Source organism: Pristiophorus japonicus, unplaced genomic scaffold (genome assembly GCF_044704955.1).
Source record: "Pristiophorus japonicus isolate sPriJap1 unplaced genomic scaffold, sPriJap1.hap1 HAP1_SCAFFOLD_29, whole genome shotgun sequence".
NCBI classification, from domain to species: domain Eukaryota; kingdom Metazoa; phylum Chordata; class Chondrichthyes; family Pristiophoridae; genus Pristiophorus; species Pristiophorus japonicus.
The window spans coordinates 11,517,301-11,539,493 of NW_027252668.1; the positions used below are offsets into that span (position 1 = coordinate 11,517,301).

Genomic DNA, 22,193 nt, shown 5'->3' on the forward strand with positions numbered 1-22,193 from the left:
GGTAAACAAAGGGAGGTGATATGAGAAAACATAAACGAAATGGTATTGTGTTAAAAGGGAAGCAGAAGGATTGAGTGATTTACACACAGAAATCTTTGAAGCTGGATAGAAAAGTTGCTAAGTTGTTTAAAAAGAATACAGGGCCCTTGGCTTGAAATGTAGTGAAATCGAGGACACAAGCGAGGAAGTTATAGCATACCTTTACAATCCCGGTTTAGGCCTCAGTTGGAGAACTGTTTACAGTTCTGAGCACCACAATTTAGGAAGGATAGCAAGGCATTGGAGAGAACGTAAGAAATATATAAGAAACATTTTCTATTGGTGTTGAAGACACAAACACAGGCATTCATCGAGAATCAACCTGCAGGTGACCACACACAGATTAACGAGCCAGAGAGACTGACAGAATCGGGAAACAACGGCAAATAGACAAGAGATATTGACAAGGACTGAAAGCACTTTGCGATCAGAAAATTGACGGCCCAGCTGTGGTTAATGACACGGTTTTGATGATTGATCTCCGTACAAGCCTTGAAATTCAGGAGAACCGGTTTCGTAGTTTGAAGCTCGAGATAAACCCACGGGGCGATGCCAACAGGCGCCTGGCAGCAATCAGCGACAGGAAGATGCAATTTATGCAGGCCCGGCTAGCTCAGTATGGAGAGTATAAGACTCTTAATCTCCGGGTCGTGGGTTAGAGCCCCATGTTGGGTGAATTATTTTCCTTAAACTTTTATGGTGCTTTCCCAGGAAAACATCATAAATGAACCCATAATCTTCTTTTGCACAATGAAAGAAATGCGAACTGAGGGAGAGTTGATCATTTAATTATTTATTCTGTGCTCTGTATAAGAACACAAGAACCAGGAGCAGGAGTCGGCCATTTGGCCCTTCGAGCCAGCCTTCTTTTGCACTGAAACAAATTATAACCGTGTTTTTAAATGAGCAGTGCGAGATATTTAGAGGGCACATTTCAATGCTTCACAAAACCATTCCTTTCGCTACAGCCAACCAGGATCGGTTCCCAGTTTGAGAAGTAACTTTGATATCATTGTTTGCAATTGAAGTGGGGTCATTTTATTAAGTTCGCTGGATGTCCCAAAGCACTTCAGAGTGGTGTCAAACAAATGAGTTTGCAATTAAAAACACTGATTGTCAGGAGTGGGATTTGAACCCAAATTTCCAGAGGAGACTGTGAACTGAACATAGCACCTGAGACCGCTTGGCCATCCTGACTGGTGGAAGTTTCAGTTACAAGTTATTGCTCTGGAAAGTTTCAGACCGGGCACTTGTTCAGTGTGACTGGAAGGCCCAGTGACCGGGATATCCTCTCCCCCGGGGTTTTCCTGAGCCTGTGCTCGGTGTGTGGGGAGCTTTGGTCCGGATCCGAGATCGCTTGCATCATGTGACAATGCACCTCGGACTGCTCTTGTTCCATTTTATCGCACATTAGTTTTTGGTTCAAAAATAATATCAGAAGTGTGATATGAACCCACATCTCCAGAGGAGACAATGACCTGAACACAGAACGGCCATCTTGCCTATTCAGTGCTGTGTGTGGCTACCTGCAGGTTGATTTTGAACGTTTTTGTGTCCTGTCACATGAAATAAATGAGGGCAGCAGGCGTATCACTGCCTGACACCGGGGAAACAGTGAGACAGACATTGCATTGTGATCAGGTTTAATCACAGCAATATCTGCTGTCAGGAGCTGAAAAGGAGGAAGAGCTGAAAAAAGCTAAGAAATGTCAGCAATTGTGGTAAACTCTTTAATGTGTTTCCTGCTCGTTTCGTGGTGCGGTGCTCACAGAGGGAGCCCAGATTCAGAAAGTAACTCTTTCATTCAAAATTTTTAAAATAATGACATGCAACTAATTAAACTGTGTGTCGGGGGATGGGGATGGATGAAGATTATTTGTTTTATTCCCCACTCATTAACCGACAGCTTTGTTTTGTAGAATTGCTACTGAGGGACAGTGGAAACTTCAATAACTGAACTTTAATTATTTAAGGATTTTGAATCATTGATGAAGTTTTCTCCCCTATCTTATTTTACTCACTCTGTATGTTGGAGACTGGTGTAAAATGTTCAGTGCTCATGCGACAAGGAACCTGGGGCGACTTTTGTTCAATTTGTTTCACAGCAAAAATAGTCTCCAAAATAATGTTTCCACCCGTGCTCGAACGAGAGACTTTCGCGTGTAAGGCAAACGTGATAACCACTGCACTACAGTTAAAGTAATCTTAGGTATAAAACCAGAGCTTTAACCTGCAGAGCTTGCCGATACTTCAGGAGCTGGTTTTACGAGAATAGAATGATGGTGCTATATTTCGGAAGGCTCTGAGTTTGGCAGGAATTGATCTCGTGTTTCACAGACTTTACACATCGGAAAAGGAGATGGCCATTTAGCAGCGAGTGGTTACGCTCTGGAATGCACGGCTTGAAAGGGCGGTGGAGGCAGACTCAATCTTATCTTTCAGACGGGAGTTGGATAAGGGTCTGAAGGAAAATCAATTGCAGAGCTACAGAGAAAAAGCGGGGGAGTGGGACTCGCTGAGAGTCGGCACGGGCTCGATTGGCCGAATGGCCTTCCGTGCTGTAACCATTCCATGATTCGATAAGTTAGCGGCACATTTCATAGTGTGGGTGGGAGCACAACATTGCAAAGGGACATGGATTGAGTCGGCAAAACTACAGGCATCTGATTCAGGAGATTCGTGGCGCGCTGAAATTTCGAGTTCGATGATTATGAAAGGAACATTCTTGTTTTGTGCCGTTTCGGTCAGAGGTTTTCCATGAAAGCAACATTAAATGAAAAGAAATACAATCGCCCAACGTGGGGCTCGAACCCACGACCCTGAGATTAAGAGTCTCATGCTCTACCGACTGAGCTAGCCAGGCTTCTGTCCAACGCAGGTTTTTATCACTCATTGCAGCCAGGCGCCTGTTGGCTCCGCCCCAGATGTTGAACCTTGCTGTTGAAGAACTGCTAGGGTCTTCTTGAATGGTGGACCAGGCTGGAGGGGACGAATAGCCAACTCCGGCCCCGAATCCTTACGTGTTTATGATTAGCTGCTTCAGGGTAAACGAGCCAAAGGTGTACAGCGGAATCGTTACAAGGACACCCTCAAAGTCTCCCTGGTAAAGTGCGACATCACCACTGACACCTGGGAGACCCTGGCCGCAGACCGCGCGAGGTGGAGAAAGTCCATCCGGTAGGGCGTTGAGCTCTTTGAGTCTCGACGCAAGGAGCATGAAGAGACCAAGCGCAGGCAGCGGAAGGAGCACGCGGCAAACCAGTCCCACCGACCCCTTCCCTCGACGTATGTCTGTCCCACCTGTAACAGGGTCTGTGGCTCTCCTATCGGATTGTTCAGCCATCAAAGGACTCACTTTTGGATGGAAGCAAGTCCTCCTCGATCCCGAGAGACTTCCTCTGATGGTGTCTATGATTTGCGGTACACTGCAGAAATATCTCCACTTTCAGCACCAGATTACCAGAATTAAACCCAATGGCATCTGCACAAAAGCTCCTCATCTGGTCAGAGTAAAATATATCATATGACAATAGAATTTTATGAATTAATTAATGATGTTTAAATCAATGCTTCTTTTTTTTTTGCATAGGAGTTGCATAAAGATGTGTAAAATAGATGAACCATTTTTTTATCAGGTTTTGATTTAAAAGTACAATTTCCCTGACCGCGAATCGAACTGGGTCCGCGGCGGTGAGAGCGCGAAATCCTAACCACTAGACCATCAGGGAACCCAGTTTGGACACAGAAGCAGTGGTTTTGTCGCGGTTCACATCGAGCAGCTCCGTCACACAGGACTCTGTGCTCTACGGGCTGTTACGAGGGACACACACATCACCTGTTGCTGGAGGGCTATCAACTCAATCAAAGTGACCACGACGTGATTTGAACACGTAACCTTCGGATCTGAAGTCAGACACACTACCGTTGCTCCATCAGACCTACACAGTGCACTGGAGATGTTTGTCTATATGAAGGTTCTGTAATACAAGGGGCTTTAAAATCTCCGCCCATTCCCACCAGGTATCACAAGCAGCGCTCACCTGACAGGCAACGTACAGTTTCTTCTTAAACTTTTCTTTTGCTTTCACGGGAAACCATCATAAATTAACCACTCACCTTCTTTTGCACAATCAAACAAATGCTAACTCAGGAACAGTCCAGACTTCAATCATTTGTCTTGTGCTTTGCATCTTACCTCGAAAACCATATCCCATTTTACTCACTGTATTGTGGCTTTCTGGTTCTAAATCTTTATTGCCGATGACACCACGAATCTGGGGCAACTTTTATCAAATTTAACAGCACCGGTTATTCGTACCGTGCACACAAAATATAATCAGTAGTGACGATAAAATCCCACCGTGCGTATTTTCAGATTCAACGCAGCAGCATTTTAAATAAATTTTACACTGAAAAGATTTGCAAGTGTTGCTTGTATTTGTGTCTTTAATTAAACTTTGTGGCGTCTGACTCCCATTGATGCCACTGCTGAATAAGAAAGGAGGGTTTACATTGACCAGGCTTCACTGCCCCTGATATTTGTGAGCTCATCCTTTAAATTCAGTGGTTTCTCGCCCTTTGATGGGCTGCAGTGTCGCGCATATCACGTTGGCCTCACATCGAGTACTGTTGAGGGGGATGACTCATCAGGGGAGGGCAGCAGCAGCCAAGTTCATGGCACCATGGCTGGCTCTGCTGCACAGAAGGGCAGGAAAAAGAGTGGGACAGCGATAGTGATTGGGGATTCGATTGTAAGGGGTATAGATAGGCGTTTCTGCGGCCGCAACCGAGACTCCAGGATGGTATGTTGCCACCCTGGTGCAAGGGTCAAGGATGTCTTGGAACGGGTGCAGGACATTCTGAAAAGGGAGGGTGAACAGCCAGTTGTAGTGGTGCACATTGGTACCAAATATTTAGGTAAAAAAAAAGGGATGAGGTCGTACGAGATGAATTTAAAGAGCTAGAAGCAAAATTAAAAAGTAGGACCTCAAAAGTAGTAATCTCGGGATTGCTACCAATGCCACGTGCTAGTCAGAGGAGAAATAGCAGGATAGCTCAGATGAATACGTGGCTTGAGCAGTGGTGCAGCAGGGAGGGATTCAAATTCCTGGGGCATTGGAACCGGTTCTGGGGGAGGTGGGACCAGTACAAACCAGGCGGTCTGCACCTGGGAAGGTCCGGAACCAAAGTCCTAGGGGGGAGTGTTTGCTAGTGCTGTTGGGGAGGAGTTAAACTAATATGGCAGGGGGATGGGATCCAATGCAGGGAGACAGAGGGAAACAAAATGGTGACAGATACAAAAGACAGAAAGGAGATGAGTAAAAGTGGAGGGCAGAGAAACCCAAGGCAAAAACCAAAAAGGGCCACTGTACATCAAAATTCTAAAGGGTCAAATTGTAATAAAAAGGCAAGCCTGAAAGCTCGGTGCCTCAATGCGAGGAGTATTCGAAACGCAGGAGAGGGCTCTGAGCTGGAGTGGTTGAGAGCGCAGATAAACAGGACCCCAAAAACGAATGCAAAAGGCAGGAGGCAATAGAGCAGAGTAGCACTGGGGTAAGTTTAAACCACAAGGTGATTGGAAGGGACAATATGTATGAATATAAAGGGGCTGCAGGAGGGGTCAAAACTAAAAATCATGGATTAAAAACTAGTATTAAATACTTTACCTAAATGCACGCAGCATTCAAAATAAAGTAAATGCGTTGACGGCACAAATCATGACAAATAAGTATGATTTGGTGGCCATTACAGAAACGTGGTTGCAGGGTGGCGAAGACTGGAAATTAAACATACAGGGGTAGCTGACAATTCGGAAAAATAGACAAGATGGGAAAGGAGGTGGGGTAGCTCTGTTAATAAAGGATGATATCAGGGCAGTTGTGAGAGATTATATTGGCTCTAATGAACAAAATGTTGAATCATTGTGGGTGGAGATTAGAGACAGTAAGGGGAAAAAGTCACTGGTGGGCGTAGTTTATCGGCACCGAAATAATAACTTGACGGTGGGGCGGGCAATAATCAAGGGAATAATGGAGGCATGTGAAAAAGAAACGGCAGTAATCATGGGGGATTTTAACCTACATGTTGATTGGTCAATTCAAATCGCACGGGGTAGCCTGGAGGAGGAATTCATAGAATGCATACAGGATTGTTTCTGAGAACAATATGTTACAGAACCTACAACTGAGCAAGCTATCTTAGATCTGGTCCTGTGCAATGACACAGGAATAATAAATGATCTCCTAGTAAAAGATCCTCTCGGAATGAGTGATCACAGTTTGGTTGAATGTGTAATACATTTTGAGGGTGAGGAAGTAATGTCTCAAACGAGCATACAATGCGAAAACAAAGGGGACTACAGTGGGATGAGGGCAGAGTTGGCTAAAGTCGACTGGGAACACAGACTAAACGGTGGTACAATTGAGGTGCAGCAGAGGACTTTGAAGGAGCTCTTTCATAGTGCAAAACAAAAATATATTCCAGTGAAAAAGAAGGGCAGTAAGAGAAGGGATAACCTGCCGTGGATAACCAAGGAAATAAAGGAGAGTATCAAATTACAAACCAATGCGTATAAGGTGGCCAAGGATAGTGGGAAACTAGAAGATTGGGAACATTTTAAACGACAGCAAACAATGACTAAGAAAGCAATAAAGAAAGGAAAGATAGATTACGAAATTAAACTTGCGCAAAACATAAAAACAGATAGTAAAAGCTTTTACCGATATATAAAATTGCAAAGAGTGACTAAAGTAAATATTGGTCCCTCAGAAGATGAGAAGGGGGATTTAATAATGGGAAATGTGGAAATGGCTGAGTTCTTAAACAATTATTTTGCTTCGGTCTTCACAGTGGAAGACACAAAAACCATGCCAGAAATTGCTGGTCACAGGAATGTGGGAAGGGAGGACCTTGAGACAATCACTATCACTAGGCGGGTAGTGCTGGACAGGCTAATGGGACTCAAGGTAGACAAGTTCCCAGGTCCTGATGAAATGCATCCCAGGGTATTAAAAGAGATGGCGGAAGTTATAGCAGATGCATTCGTTATAATCTTCCAAAATTCTCTGGACTCTGGGGAGGTACCATCGGATTGGAAAGCAGTTAATGTTACGCCTCTGTTTATAAAAGGGGGCAGACAAAAGGCAGGTAACAATAGACCGGGTAGTTTAACATCTGTCGTGGGGAAAATGTTTGAAACTATCATTAAGGATGAAATAGCGGGACATCGAGATAGGCTTAGTGCACTCAAGCAGACACAGCATGGATTCATGAAGGGGAAATAATGTTTAACTAATTTACTGGAATTCTTTGAGGATATAACGAGCATGGTGGATAGAGGTGTGCCGATGGATGTGGTGTATTTATATTTCCAAAAGGCTTTCGATAAGGTACCACACAAAAGGTTACGTCCGAAGATAGAGGTACGCGGAGTCAGAGGATATGTATTAGCATGGATCGAGATTTAGCTGGCGAACAGAAAGCAGAGAGTCGGGATAAATTGGTGCTTTTCAGGTTGGAAATCGGTGGTTAGTGGTGTGCCACAGGGATCGGTGCTAGGACCACAACTGTATGCAATATACATAGATGACCTGGAAGAGGGAACAGAGTGTAGTGTAAAAGAATTTGCAGATGACACAAAGATTAGTGGGAAAGCGGGTTGTGTAGAGGACACAGAGAGCCTTCAAAGAGATTTGGATAGGTTAAGCGAATGGGCTAAGGTTTGGCAGATGGAATACAATGTCGGAAAGTGTGAGGTCATCCGCCTTGGGATAAAAAACAGTAAAAGGGAATATTATTTGAATATGGAGAAATTACAACATGCTGCGGTGCAGAGGGACCTGGGGGTTCTTGAGCATTAATCCCCAAACGTTAGTTTGCAGGTGCAGCAGGTTATCAGGAAGGTGAATGGAATGTTCGCCTTCATTGCGAGAGGGATGGAGTACAAAAGCAGGGAGGTCCTGCTGCAACTGTATAGGGTATTTGTGAGGCCGCACCTGGAGTACTGCGTGCAGTTTTGGTCACCTTACTTAAGGAAGGATATACTGGCTTTGGAGGGGTTACAGAGACGATTCACTCGGCTGATTCCGCAGATGAGGGGGTTTTCTTATGATGATAGATGGAGGAGACTGGGTATTTACTCGGTGGAGTTCAGAAGGGTGAGGGGTGGTCTCATAGAATCATTTAAAATAATGAAAGGGATAGACAAGATAGAGGCAGAGAGGTTGTTTCCACTGGTAGGGGAGACTAGAACTAGGAGGCACAGCCTCAAAATACGGGGGAGCCAATTTAATACCGAGTTGAAAAGGAATTTCTTCTCCCAGAGGTTTGTGAATCTGTGGAATTATCTGCCCAAGGAAGCAGTTGAGGCTAGCTCATTGAATGTATTAAAGTCACAGATAGATAGATGTTTAACCACTAAGGGAATTAAGGGTTACGGGAACGGGCGGGTTAGTGGAGCTGAGTCCACGGCCAGATCAGCCATGATCTTGTTGAATGGCGGAGCATGCTCGAGGGGGAAGATGGCCTACTCCTCTTCCTAATTCTTATGGTTCTTATGTTTCTTATGGAGTAGGCGTCGACTACAACCAAAAACATTTTTGAAAGGACCTGCGTAGTCCTCATGTTTGCGTGCCCAAGACTTAATGGGCCAGGACCAGGGGCTAAGGTCGGCTTCCCTTGGCGCATTAGTCAGCTGGGCAAACGTGTTGCACCTGCGAACACAAAGTTCCAGATCAGCGTCTATCCCTGGACACCAAATGTGTCACTTGGCAATTGCCTTCCTCATGACAATGCCCGGGTGCTCATTGTTGAGTTCTCTAATGAACACCTCTCAGCACATCTGGTTTCTACGCATTTTCCCCACAGTAGGCAATCGGCCTGAATCGAGAGTTCATCCCTGCGCCGGTGAAATAGTTTAACTTCCTCAGGACATGCCCTGTACGTGGCTGCCCAGTCCCCATTCAGGACACATTTCTTGACGAGAGACAATAGCGGGTCTCTATTTGTCCAGACTTTAATCTGACGGGCTGTCACGGGTGAGCCTTCACTTCCGAATGCTTCAACAGCCATGACCATCTCAGCACCATGCTCGGTAGCCCCCTCAGTGGTGGCGAGTGGCAGCCTGCTGAGTGCATCGGTGCAATTTTTGGTGCCCGGTCTGTGCCGAATTGTGTCGTCATAGGCGGGTAACGTCAGTGCCCACCTCTGTATGCGGGCCGATGCGTTTGCATTTATGCCCTTGTTGTCGGCCAAAAGGGACGTTAGGGGTTTGTGATCTGTCTCCAGCTCAAATTTCCTGCCAAACAGGTATTGGTGCATTTTCTTTACTGCATATACACATGCGAGCGCTTCCTTTCCTACCATCCCGTATCCCCTTTCTGCCTGGGACAGACTTCTGGAGGCCTAAACTACCGGCTGTAACTGACCCTTGGCATTGACATGCTGCAACACATCCGACACCATCGGACGACGCATCGTTACACAAGCTTCTTACATGGGTCATATAACGTTAACAGAGTGTTGGAACATAACAAATTGCGTGCTCTAGTAAAAGTCCTTTCCAGGATGTCCCCCCAGACACATTTGCGACCTTTGCGTAGGAGCACGTGTAGCAGCTCTAGCAGTTTGCTCAATTTGGGAAGAAAGTTACCAAAATAGTTCAGGAGCCCCAGGAACGAATGCAGCTCCGTCGTGTTACGGGGTCTGGGTGCTCTCTGGATCGCTTCCGTTTTGGAGGCAGTAGGGCAGATCCCGTCTGCTGCTACCCTCCTCCCCAGGAATTATACCTCTGGAGCTGTGAAGATGGACTTCGCCTTTTTCAGTCGCAGCACTATCCGGTCCAGTATGCGTAGCACTTCCTCCAGGTTGTGGAGGTGTTCTTCAGTATCGTAACCCGTGATGAGGATGTCGTCCTGAAAAACCACCGTCCCTGGAATCGACTTGAGAAGGCTTCCATATTTCATTGTATGATCGCAGCAACCTAGCGAATCCCGAACCGACATCTGTTGTACTCAAACACTCCCGTGTGTGTCGTGATGGTGGTCAGCGTCGTCGGCTCACTCGCCAGCTCCTGGGTCATGTCAGCTGAGGTCAGGTCTAATTTTTGAAAAATGTTTGCCACCGGATAGCGTCGCAAAGAGGTCCTCCGCTTTCAGTAGCGGATACTGGTCTTGGGGTGACACCCGATTGATGGTGGCCTTGTAATCACCACATATCCTGACCGACCCATCCGCCTTGAGCACCGGCACAATCTGGCTCGCCCAGTCACTGAATTCGACTGGGGAGATGATGCCTTCCCTTAGCAGACGGTCCAATTCGCTTTCTGTCGTTTCACGCATCACATTCGGTTCTGCCCTGGCCTTGTGGTGTACTGGGCTGGCGTCCGGGTTGATGTGAATCACTACCTTGGCCCGAATGAAAGTGCCGGGTTGAAATAATGAGTCAAATTTGTCCAGGATCTGTGAGCAGGATACTCGCTCCACAGAGGAAGTTGCATTGACATCGCCAAATTTCCAGTTCATGACAGCAAGCGAACTTTGTGGGTCACGAATACTGTGGCGCTGCCTAGCACCGGAATGATCTCCTTTGTGTATGTTCTTAGCTGTGCGTCAATCGGCGATAATTTTGGCCTCCTGGCCTTGGACGCCCACAACTTTTCGAACTATTTGATACCCATCAGGGACTGGCTGGCCCACGTGTCTAGCTCCACTGATACTGGGACGCCATTGAGGAGCACTTTCATCATTATCGGTGGCGTCCTGGTGTACGAACTGTATCCATGCTCCACATGAACTCGCTGAACTTCAGCTTCCAGCGATTTCCCCCGTGTTCATTTCTGCAATTTCTGCAGGTATTTTGCTCAGCTCTGCAAATTCCGGCTGAGTGCGTGCCTCTACGCCTCCAACATGAGCTGCTGTTGGAAACAAAATGGCTCTTGCCAGTCGATCGTCACTGACGGCCCCGTGATTGTCCTTGAGTGCACCATATACAGGTGTTGATGGCCCCATTACTGGCCGCATTGTCCCTTGCAATGACGTGAATCGCCGTTCAGCTTGCCATTGTCTCCCTCGAACTTCCCCTCTGGGTATGGCTACATATTGGGGCATGCCTGACTGCCCTTGGTTGCCTGGAGAAGTGTGTGATGCTTTAACAATGTTGAAGCTCTGTCCCAACCATTGCTTAATACAGTACCTCTTGTCGGTTCAGCTAGTGGCCATGCTCGTGTGGTTTAAATCCCAGTTTCTCATCGCCATTGATACGTACTTACTATACAGTGTAAATGCACACGAGGCCCATGCTTCAGAGAAGGTCAGTCTGTGACCTGTCCTTTATTTCTTAGCACTCAAGTGATGGAAGTGAGTGGAGCTTCCCCTTTTATACCTGAAGGTCCAGGTTAGGAGTGTCTCCCACAAGTTCACCACATAGTGGTCATTGTTCTCACAGTGTACAACTTAGGTCAGATTATACATGGGTTACAATGCTGATTGAATACATGACAGTCCCGGCCTCACTCACGCTGGAGCTGGGGACGAGCGATCAGTCGATGGGTTGTTTGCGGCTTCGATCTGCTGTTGTGAAGCGAGGCGGAGATGCAGGATCATTTAATAATCTCTCACAACTCAATTGAAAGCAGCCGGAACGTGCAGCTTTGAGAGGGGCTTTCTGCACCGTCAGTGCTGGCAATGGGAGGGAGTGAGAGACACTGTGTAGAGTTTGAGTGTGTACAGAACTGTACAGAGAAACCAGCCAATGTAACAGGGCTGTGAGACACTGCATTTTGTTGATAGTATAGTATTAGGCAGTCCCTCGTATCGAGGATGATTTGTTTCCACTCTAAAAAGGGATGAGTTCCAGGTGTTTCGATGAGGGACCTGACAATCTCGGTCCCGAACTACATCCTGAAGGGCGGAAGATGCCTGTGGGTGGATTTTTTTAACGTGGGGTGACCGTTGCACACCAGCCACCACACGGGCTTGACAGAGCTTGGTCTTGGTCCAGAGGCAAGGATTACCCAAGACGACCATTGACCAAGCTCTGCTGCATGGACCAATTGTGTACACATGCGCCGACTATCCATCGAACGCAGAGTGGGCTGGCCCGTGCTGTCCCTGGGCCCTCGCCTCTGTTGAGCCCCGATCACGACGCTCCTGGGCCTCGATCCCTCACCGTTCCTCCGCCCCGATCAAAAATGTAGCAGTCAGAAACAGGACATCAATTAGTCTCTCTTATCTTGGAGACATCAAATATCAACAATGTTATTTGAAATATCAAAATATTAAACTCCAGCCGAGTTGAAGGGTTATTAACATCAGCAGAACCAAACATCAACTTTGTTAATATTGAACCATTAATGTCAATTATTCATTTTTTTCTAATATTTAATTGAACAATGTTGAAAATGTTTCCACCCGGTTTCGATCCGGGGATTTTTCGCGTGTTCGGCGAACGTGATAACCACTACACTACAGAAACATTGCGATCGACACACTGCTAGGAACATAACCAGAGCTTTAACCTACACAGCTGGCCGCTACTTCAGGAGCTGGTTTTCCGAGAATAGAATGACGGTGCTATATTTAGGAAGGCTGTGAGTGTGGCAGGAATTGATCTCGTGTTTCCCAGACTTTACACATAGGAACAGGAGCGAGTGGTTAGGATCTGGGATGCACGGCTTGAAAGGGCGGTGGAGACAGATGCAATCTTACCTTTCTGATGGGAGTTGGATAAGTGTCTGAAGGAAAAACAATTGCAGGGTTCCGCGGAAAGGGCGGGGGAGTGGTACTCGCTGAGAGTCGGTACGGTCTCGACGGGCCTAATGGCCTTCCGTGCTGTAACCATTCCATGATTCGATAAGTTAGTAGCGCATTTCATAGTGTGGGTGGAAGCAGAACATTGCAAAGGGACAAGGATTGAGTCGGCAAAACTAGAGGCATCTAACTCAGGAGATTCAGGGGGCACGGAAATTCGGGAGTTTAATGACTTTGAAAGGAACATTTTTGTTTTGTGCCGTTTCGGTCACAGAAATGTTTGTGAAAGGAATTTTTTGCAGAAAGGGATGCAGCATTTAACCTTTTGCCTCACCACTTCTTTCTGGGTGTCAGGTCACATTTCGTTTCAATGTTAATCAATTGCTATAAGAACATAAGAATTAGGAACAGGAGTGGGCCATCTAGCCCCTCGAGCCTGCTCCAACTTCCCCAGCATCGGGAACAATCTACCCACATCTAACCAGTTCTGTCCCATCAGAATCTGATATGTTTCGATGCGATCCCCTCTCATCCTTCTAAACTCCAATGTATAAAGGCCCAGTTGATCCAGTCTCTCCTCATATGTCAGTCCAGGCATCCCGGGAATCAGTCTGGTGAACCTTCGCTCCACACCCTCAATAGCAAGAACGTCCTTCCTCAGATTAGGAGACCAAAATTGAAAACAATACTCCAGTTGAGGCCTCACCAAGGCCCTGTACAACTGCAATAAGAAATCCTTGCTCCTATACTCAAATCATCTAGCTATAAAGGCCAACATACGATTTACCTTTTTCCTGCCTGCTGTACCTGTATGCCAACTTTCAGTTACTGATGAACCATGACACCCAGGTCTCATTGCACCTCCCATTTTCCTAATCAACCACCATTCAGATTTTATTCTCTCTTCACGTTTTTGCCCTCAAAGTGGATAAACTCACATTTATCCACATTATACTGCATCTGCCATGAATTTGCCCACTCACCTAACCTGTCTAAGTCACCCTGCAGTCTCTTAGCGTCCCCCTCACAGCTCACACCGCCACCCAGTTTTGTTTCATCTGCAAACCTGGAGATATTACACTCAATTCCTTCATCCAAATCATTGATGTATATTGTAAAGAGCTGGGGTCCCAGCACTGAGCCCTGCGGCACTCCACTAGTCACTGCCTGCCATTCTGAAAAGGATCCTTTTATCCCGACTCTCTGCTTTCTGTCTGCCAACCAGTTCTCTATCCACGTCAGTATTTTAACCACAATACCATGTGCTTTGATTTTGCACAGCATTCTCTTGTGTGGACCCTTGTCAACAACCTTTTGAAAGTCCAAATATACCACATCCACTGTTTCTCCCTTGTCCACTCTACTCGTTACAGCCTCAAAAATTCCAGAAGATTTGTCAAGCATGATTTCCCTTTCATAAATCCATGCTGACTTGGAACCATCCTGTCACTGCTTTCCAAATGCGTTGCTATTTCATCCTTAATAATTGATTGCAACATTTTCCCCACGACTGATTCAGGCTAACCGGTGTATAATTAACCGCTTTCTCTCTCCCTCCCTTCTTAAAAAGTATTTTTACATTAGCTAACCTCCAGTCCATAGGAACTGATCCCGTGTCAATAGACTGTTGGAAAATGATCACCAATGCATCCACTATTTATAGGGCGACTTCCTTAAGTACTCTTGGATGCAGACTATCAGTCCCCGGGGATTTATCATCCTTCAATCCCATCAATTTCCCACCTCATAAGGATATCCTTCAGTTACTCCTTCTCACTCGACCCTCGGTCCCCGAGTACTTTTGGAAGGTTATTCGTGTCTTCCTTCGTGAAGACGGAACTGAAGTATTTGGTCAATTGGTCTGCCATTTATTTGTTCCCCAATATAAATTCACCTGAATCCGACTGCAAGGGACCTACAGTTGTCTTCACTAATCGTTTTCTCTTCACATGTTTACAGAAGCTTTTGCAGTCAGTTGTTATGTTCCAAGCAAGCTTCCTCTCAAAATCCATTTTCCCCCTTCTCATGAAACCCTTAGTCCTCCTCTGTTGAATTCAAAATTTCTCCCAGTTCTCAGGTTTGTTCCTTTTTCTGGCCAATTTATTTTCCTCTTCCTTGGTTTTAGCACTCTCCTTAATTTCCCTTGTTAGCCACGGTTGAGCAACGTTCTCCGTTCTATTTTTACTCCAGACAGGGATGTGCAATTGCTGAAGTCACCCGTGTGATCTTTAAATGTTTGCCATTGCCTATCCACCATCAACCCTTTATGTATCCTTGGCCAGTCTATTCTAGCCAATTCACACCTCATACCATCAAAGTTACCTTTCCTTAAGTTCAGGACCCAAGTTTCTGAAATAACTGTGACACTCTCCATCTTAATGAATTCTACCATATTATGTTTGACATTGACCAGACTGCGCTGTCCCTGATATTTGTCAGTTCATCCTTTATATTCAGTGGTTTCTCGCCATTTGATGGGCTGCAGTGTAGCGGATATCACTTTGGCCTCACACGCAAAATGTCCCCGTGGATCCGTTTTCTCTCACTCAAAGTTATCTATTTATTGGTGAAATAAAGAGCAATTAATGAATAAGGGAGCCCTTTTGCCAGGAGAATAAATAGCAAATAAAAACAGCAAATGCTGGAAATCTCAGCAGGTCAGGCAGCATTTGCAGGGAGACTAAACTCGCCTCCGATTGTTCATCCACAGCAAGTTTAAAAATAATGTTTCTGCCTGGGATTGAACTTGGGACCTTTTGCGTGTAAAGCAAACGTGATAACCACTACACTACAGAAACCTCTGGCACAACAGCCCCCTCAGCGAGGAGCTGACCAGTGAGCTCCCTCTGTGCTGAAACAAATTCTGTCCCACACTGAGAATTCTCAATCCTTCTACTCCGCTGCCCTTTACAGAAATGTCACGGATCACCCTGCCACCGTGTTGATTTCCACATCCTCACAGTGGGGCCACAGAGGCTCCTTCCATCTCCCCGCGATCAGCGAACTCACCCAGTTTACAAAATTATACCCCAAACACGTGCCCAGCAAAGTGCAGGAGAAGCCAGATAGTCTGTAATCTCGGTCTATCACAGAGAGTATTGGTATTCATGGTGATTACAGCAATTATTAAGCGTCTCACAGACCTCAATTATTTTTTCTGCGATGAATTGATCGAGGATTGAAACGAGGTTCGTGTGCCGGGTCTGAACCCCTCGACCACCAGGGAACAGTTACGATACATGTCGAACCAGGTTAGTGCACCGGGTCTTAACCCCTCGACCACCAGGGAACAGTTACGATGCATGTCGATATATTTATATATATTTATATATGAACCTGAATGTCAATGGCTACCTACCTGGACCTCGTGGCGCCCACGGTAGTGCGTCCAACTTTGAGTGAGAGAAACGGTTCCACAGTGACACCTGTCATGTGTTCGACATGGTTACTGCTTGTACTATTACAAGGTGTGCCACCAGAGGGCACTGCAGTGGGAGACTTGTAGCTTACCTGCACAGGTGTGCCTGGCCTAGTATAAAAGTCAGGCCACCAGGTGTGATCCTCACTCTGTGGTTATCAATAAAGGACTCAGGTCACTACAGTTAAAGAACGACACATTGTCTCGTGGAGTCATTATCAGAGCATTTGAAGGTATAACAAGGGAGCCAAAAGCCTCAGAAACTGTAAATTCTACCAAAGCGTCGAAGTCATGCTGTAGGTGCCTGGGACAACACATTGCTCAAAGTTCTCCACACGTGAAGGCAGAGTGTTTCTTCGACAGAAAGACTGGGCATCTTGCGAAGGCATGCCGACTGAAGGGTAAACCTATTTTTAAAGCTATGAGTCCAGTGTTCAAAGCTATGAGTAGAAATCCCAAGAGACTACATAGTATGGAAGACCAACAACAGGACGATGAGATGTTAGAGTTACACATCATCAGGAGCACTAGTTTAACGGACAGTGATTCGGAAAGCATCAAAATCCACATAGATGCGTGATTTCCAACTGGAGAAACCCAAGATAGAGCTGCGACGCTACTCGGGAGAGTAAATTCCTGTGGTTGGTCATATCACTGTACCGATCGGTGAAATATAAAGATTAATTTCAGAACTTGCCTCGAATAGTAGTGAAAAGAGACAAGTCTGCCTTACAAGGAAGAAATTGATTAAGCTCACTGAAGCTGGATTGTAGTCAGATTTTCTGTGTGGAAGCGAGATTTTCATTAACGGATGAAGTTATCAAGAAGTATCCAAAGGTGTTCTGCGAAACGGACAGTCCGATCCAAGGCTTCAAGGCGAGTGTCAGGGTACAGAAGGACGCTAGATTGGTTAACTACAAGCCCCGTTCCGTACCATATGCACTCAAGGAGAAAGTTGAGCATGAACTCAAAAAGCTAGAAGGTGTTAACCGTTACACTGCGGAAACATCTCCACTTTCAGCACAAGATTCACAAAATTAAACCCAATGAGATCGGGAGAAAAGTTCCTCACATGCTCAGGGCAAAATAAATAATTATCGTTCTATAAAAGAATGAACATATTTCAGCACCAGTTCAGAATGAAATGTTCAGCGAGCAGGTGGACTGCTGAATCGCACTTTTAAGGAGTTGGTGGTGACAAAGAAAATGCGTTCTGCCTCATGATTCAATATAAGAAATGTCTGCAATAGGATTCGAACACTATCTATAGTGATCTGAACACATCACCTTAGACCACTCGGCCATCATTACTATTCAGTGTTGTGTGTGGCCACCTGCAGGTTGATTTTGAACTTTTGTGTCCTGTCACATGAAATAAATCAGGGCAGCAGGCAGATCTCTGCCTGACACCGAGGAAAGAGTGAGACAGACCTTGGAGCAAGGGTCTGGTTATTGTCAAACAGCAAATAAAATATTAATTTTGGAAGAATAACATTGAAACGAAATGTGATCCTGACACCCAGAAACAAGTGCTAACGCAAAAGGATAAATGCTGCATCCCTTCCTGCAAAAAATTCCTTTCACAAACATTTCTCTGAACAAAACGTCACAAAACAAAAATGTTCCTTTCAAAGTCATTAAACTCCCGAATTTCCATGCCCCGCGCCTCTCCTGAATCAGATACCTCAAGTTTTGCCGACTCCATCCATATCCCTTTGCTCCAAGGTCTGTCTCCCTGTTTCCCCGGTGTCAGGCAGAGATCCGCCTGCGGCCCTCATTTATTTCACACTCTATGAATCTCTCTAATATTCCAACAGCAGCCATGGTTGTGTGAAGCTTCGTATTCTGTTAATCGTCGCCAATTGTTGTGAAAGGTAGAACACCAGGAGGCTGAGTACTGTGAGCTAAACTTAGTGTGATCTTAGTCTTTTTTATTACAACTCCAGAGTGCCTGAACAACATGGCAGCCAACCTTTTGTACTGGCCCTGCAGGTGTGGGCAGGTGACCATTAGGACTCCAACAGTCACGCCCTCTGGTGGCAAGTATGACATAGTTACATACTTCACATAATTGTTATCGTTAAGAAGTTATAATTCCAATGAATGCCTGAATCATCCGAAAGGAGCCTGGTTTGTAGGACAAGGCTACATATCAGGAAGCAGCGAAGTTAGATGACAAGTGAAGTGATACTCTGATGATAAGTTTGGAGAATAAAAAGAGTAAATACTGGAAACACTGAGCAGGCCAGGCAGCATCTGTGGAGAGAGAAACAGAGTTAACGTTTCAGGTTAATGACCTTCCATCAGAAGTTGGGCAGTTGTGTTAGGTAATACAATTAAAAGTTTCAATTGTCACGAAGCACGGGTAAGGAAAAGATATAAAATGTGGCATTTGGAACAGATAGTTTGAATCCGATTAATGTTTGATCTATTTGTACACCGAGCTGAAAACTGCAACGTGTTTGAGTTCTGCGGCTAACATTCGCAAGGTTTGGGTGTAAGTACTATTAAGTGTATGTTTCATTATTGTCTGCTTAATAACTCTGACATTTAGTGTTGCGGACCCTATTCCTGCACTGCGTGTGTTCCAGCTCTGTTTGGAGCACCGATCCCTTCAATCCGTCGCTTACAGGGACAGTTGGATTCACCGTTTCTTTGTTTGGTGAAATTTAAAAGATTGAATGCGGCGCACATCGACCTGGTCACCTATTCACTAACCGCTACACGCTGCTCCCGTGAGATGGATGCACAGTTACTGTTACAAGCTTGAACGCAGGTACAAGCAGAACTCATTCATAGAAAGTCCAAGTCCCTGAGGCACCTGATTTTTTGCACCAAACTCCTTCGCAACGAGTTGCGGTTCGTGTGGGTGATTTGGGCACATCTTTCCCCACACGACAACACTTCAAACACAACTCAACGGATGCAAAGCGCTTTGGGGCGTCATGAATTCCTGAAAGGTGTTGTAGAAATGCAAGTCCTTCTTTGCAAAAGTTTGATGCAATTTCAAAATTTTTGGGTAAACTGAGGGCTAGTCCCGGAACCTCTCGCTAATTTCAAGCAATAACCCCGAAGCGAGAATCATACCCCTAGACCAACGAGCCAACTGCTTGATAAACGTGGAGATAAGGTGTAACCATTATTGAAACATTTTTAGTGTGTTGCTATTCTTGATCGGAGGAGCACATGAGATGGAATCAGTGACTTTGCTTTTTCGACCTGTCTTCAGAAGCACCGCGCGGTCCAACTCCGACAGTCAATGAGCTGTTGGGACGTTAGTGTATCCAGGCTGTGTGTGGTCACCCCGAGCACAGCAGAGGGGTTTCTGCATTAGTTCTGGGTGGGGACAGTATATTTCCCCTTCTCTCTTCCTCTTGTCGATAACCCTGTGCTTTGGTTTCTCTATTTATTCCGCTGTCTCAGTTTCTGGTGTTTAAAAGGGAACAAAAGATGAAATGGGTCTCACTGTAGAACAATTTCTCTCACTCAAAGTTAGACACACTACCGTGGCAGCACGAGGTCTAGGTAGGTAGCTGTTGATATTCAGGGTCATATATAAATATATATAAATATATCGACATTTATCGTAACAATTCCCTGGTGGTCGAGCGATTGAGACCCGGCGGACTAACCTGGTTTCAATCCTCGATCAATTCATCGCATAAAAATTATTGAGGTATGTGAGACGATTAATATTGCTGTAACCACCATGAATACCAATACTTTTAGTGATCGACCGAATGATTAAAGTATGGAGTGTCCCTGAGTTAGCATTTGTTTGATTGTGTAAAGAAGGTGAGGGGTTAATTAATGATGGTTTCCCGTGAAAGCAAGAGAAAAGTTTTCGAACAAACCATCCGGTGACTGTCAGCTGAGCGCTGCTTTTGATACCTGGTGGGAATGGGCAGGGATTTTAAAGCCCCTTGTATTGCAGAACCTTCATATAGATGAACATCTCCAGCTCACTGTGTAGGCCTCGTGGTGCAACGGTAGTGTGTCTGAATCCAGATCAACAAGTTGTGTGTTGAAATCATGTTGGGGTATTGCTCTTTTGGATATTGTTCTTCCAGAATTAATATTTCCTTTGCTGTTTGGCAATAACCAGACCCTTGCTCCAAGGTCTGTCTCACTGGTTGCCCGGTGTCAGGCAGAGATACGCCTGCAGCCCTCATTTATTTCATGTGACAGGACACTAAAGTTCAAAATCAACCTGCAGGTGGCCACACACAGCGCTGAATAGTCAGGATGGCCGGGCGGTCGAAGGTGCTGTGTTCAGGTCACTGTCTCCTCGACACGTGTGTTCAGCTTGAATTCCAATTCCAACAATAATTATCATTAAACGGAACAGATTTGTTTGACACCACGGCCAACTCCTTCAAAGTGGGATTCAGCAGTTCAGCTGCTCGCTTAACATTTCCGTCTGACCTGGTGCTGGAGTTTGTTAAAGAGAGTCAGTGCAGAAGATTCAACCTTTCACCTTATTCCTGAGCACCACCTTCTTACCTCAGGCCAGAAAGTCTCAAGCCGTACATTCCTGATCCTAACCACTCGCTGCTAAATGGCCAGCTCCTGTTCCGATGTGTAAAGTCTGGGAAACAGGAGATCAATTCCTACCACACTCACAGCCTTCCTAAATAGAGCACCGTCATTCTATTCTAGTAAAACCAGCTCCTGAAGTATCGGCCAGCTGTGTAGGTTAAAGCTCTGGTTATATTCCTCGCATTGTGTCGATTGCAGTGTTTCCGTAGTGTAGTGGTGATCACATTCGCTTAACACGTGAAAATGCCCCGCATCGCAACCGAGCGTGAACATTGATCAATTAAAGATTAGAAAAAATGAAATAATTGACATTAATGGTTCAATATTAACAACGTTGATTTTTGTTTCTGCTTAATGATTAAAAATAATAAACACCAGAAGTGGCATTTGGACCCTTGTCTTCAAGATAGATTTTGAACTGAACATAGCACCTTCGACCGCTCGGCCATCCTGACGACTCACTGCTGTGTGTGGCCACCTGCAGATTGATTTGAAATTTTGTGTCCTGTGACAAGAAATAATTGAGGGCAGCAGGTGTATCTCTGCCTGACACCGGGGAAACAGTGCGACAGACCTTGGAGCAAGGGTCTGGTTATTGGCAAACAGCAAATGAAATATTAATTCTGGAAAAAAAATATCCAAAAAAACACTGACCCTAACGTGATTTGAATACGCAACCTTCTTATCAGGAGTCAGACACACTACCGTTGCACCATGAGCCCTACACAGTGAACTGGAGATTTTTGTCTATATGAAGGTTCTGCAATACAAGCGGCTTTAAAATCCCCGCCCATTCCCACATGGTATCACAAACAGCGCTCACCGGACAGTCACCGTATGGTTTATTCGAAAACTTTTCTCTTGCTTTCACTGGAAACCATCATTAATTAACCCCTCATACACTTTTGCACAATCAAACAAATGCTAACTCAGGGACATTCCATACTTCAATCATTTGGCCTGTGCTTTGCATCTCAACTTGAAAACCATATCCCATTTTACTCACTGTATTTTAGCTTTCTGGTTCAAAGTCTTCAGGGATCTGGGGCAACTTTTATCAAATTTAGCAGCACCGGTTTTTCCTATCGTGCAAACAAAATAAAATCACTCGTGAAGATAAAATCCCACCGTGCGTATTTTCAGATTCAATGCTGTCGGATTTCAAATAAAGTGAAAGAATTTTACAGTGAAAAGATTTGCAAGTGTTACTTGTATTTGTGTCTTTAATTAAACTTTGTCGCGTCTGACTCCCGTTCATGCCACTGCTGAATAAGAATGGAGGGTTTGACGTTGACCAGCTCATCCTTTATATTCAGTGGTTTCTCACCCTTTGAAGGGCTGTAGTGAAGCCGATATCACGTTGGCCTCACACGCAAAAGGTCCCCGGTTGATCCGTTTTCTCTCACTCAAAGTTATCTATTTATTGGTGAAATAAAGAGCAATTAATGAAT

At 45.3% G+C, this 22,193-nt stretch overlaps 2 non-coding genes across 2 annotated transcripts; both read right to left on the reverse strand.

Moving 5' to 3' along the window:
- Positions 1 to 2,829: 2,829 nt before the first annotated feature.
- trnak-cuu (transfer RNA lysine (anticodon CUU)) lies at positions 2,830 to 2,902 on the reverse strand. The gene has a single exon. It is a non-coding gene; the product is annotated as a tRNA-Lys (tRNA).
- A 12,608-nt stretch (positions 2,903 to 15,510) lies between these two features.
- On the reverse strand, positions 15,511 to 15,583 carry trnav-uac (transfer RNA valine (anticodon UAC)). The gene has a single exon. It is a non-coding gene; the product is annotated as a tRNA-Val (tRNA).
- Between the last annotated feature and the right edge of the window lie 6,610 nt (positions 15,584 to 22,193).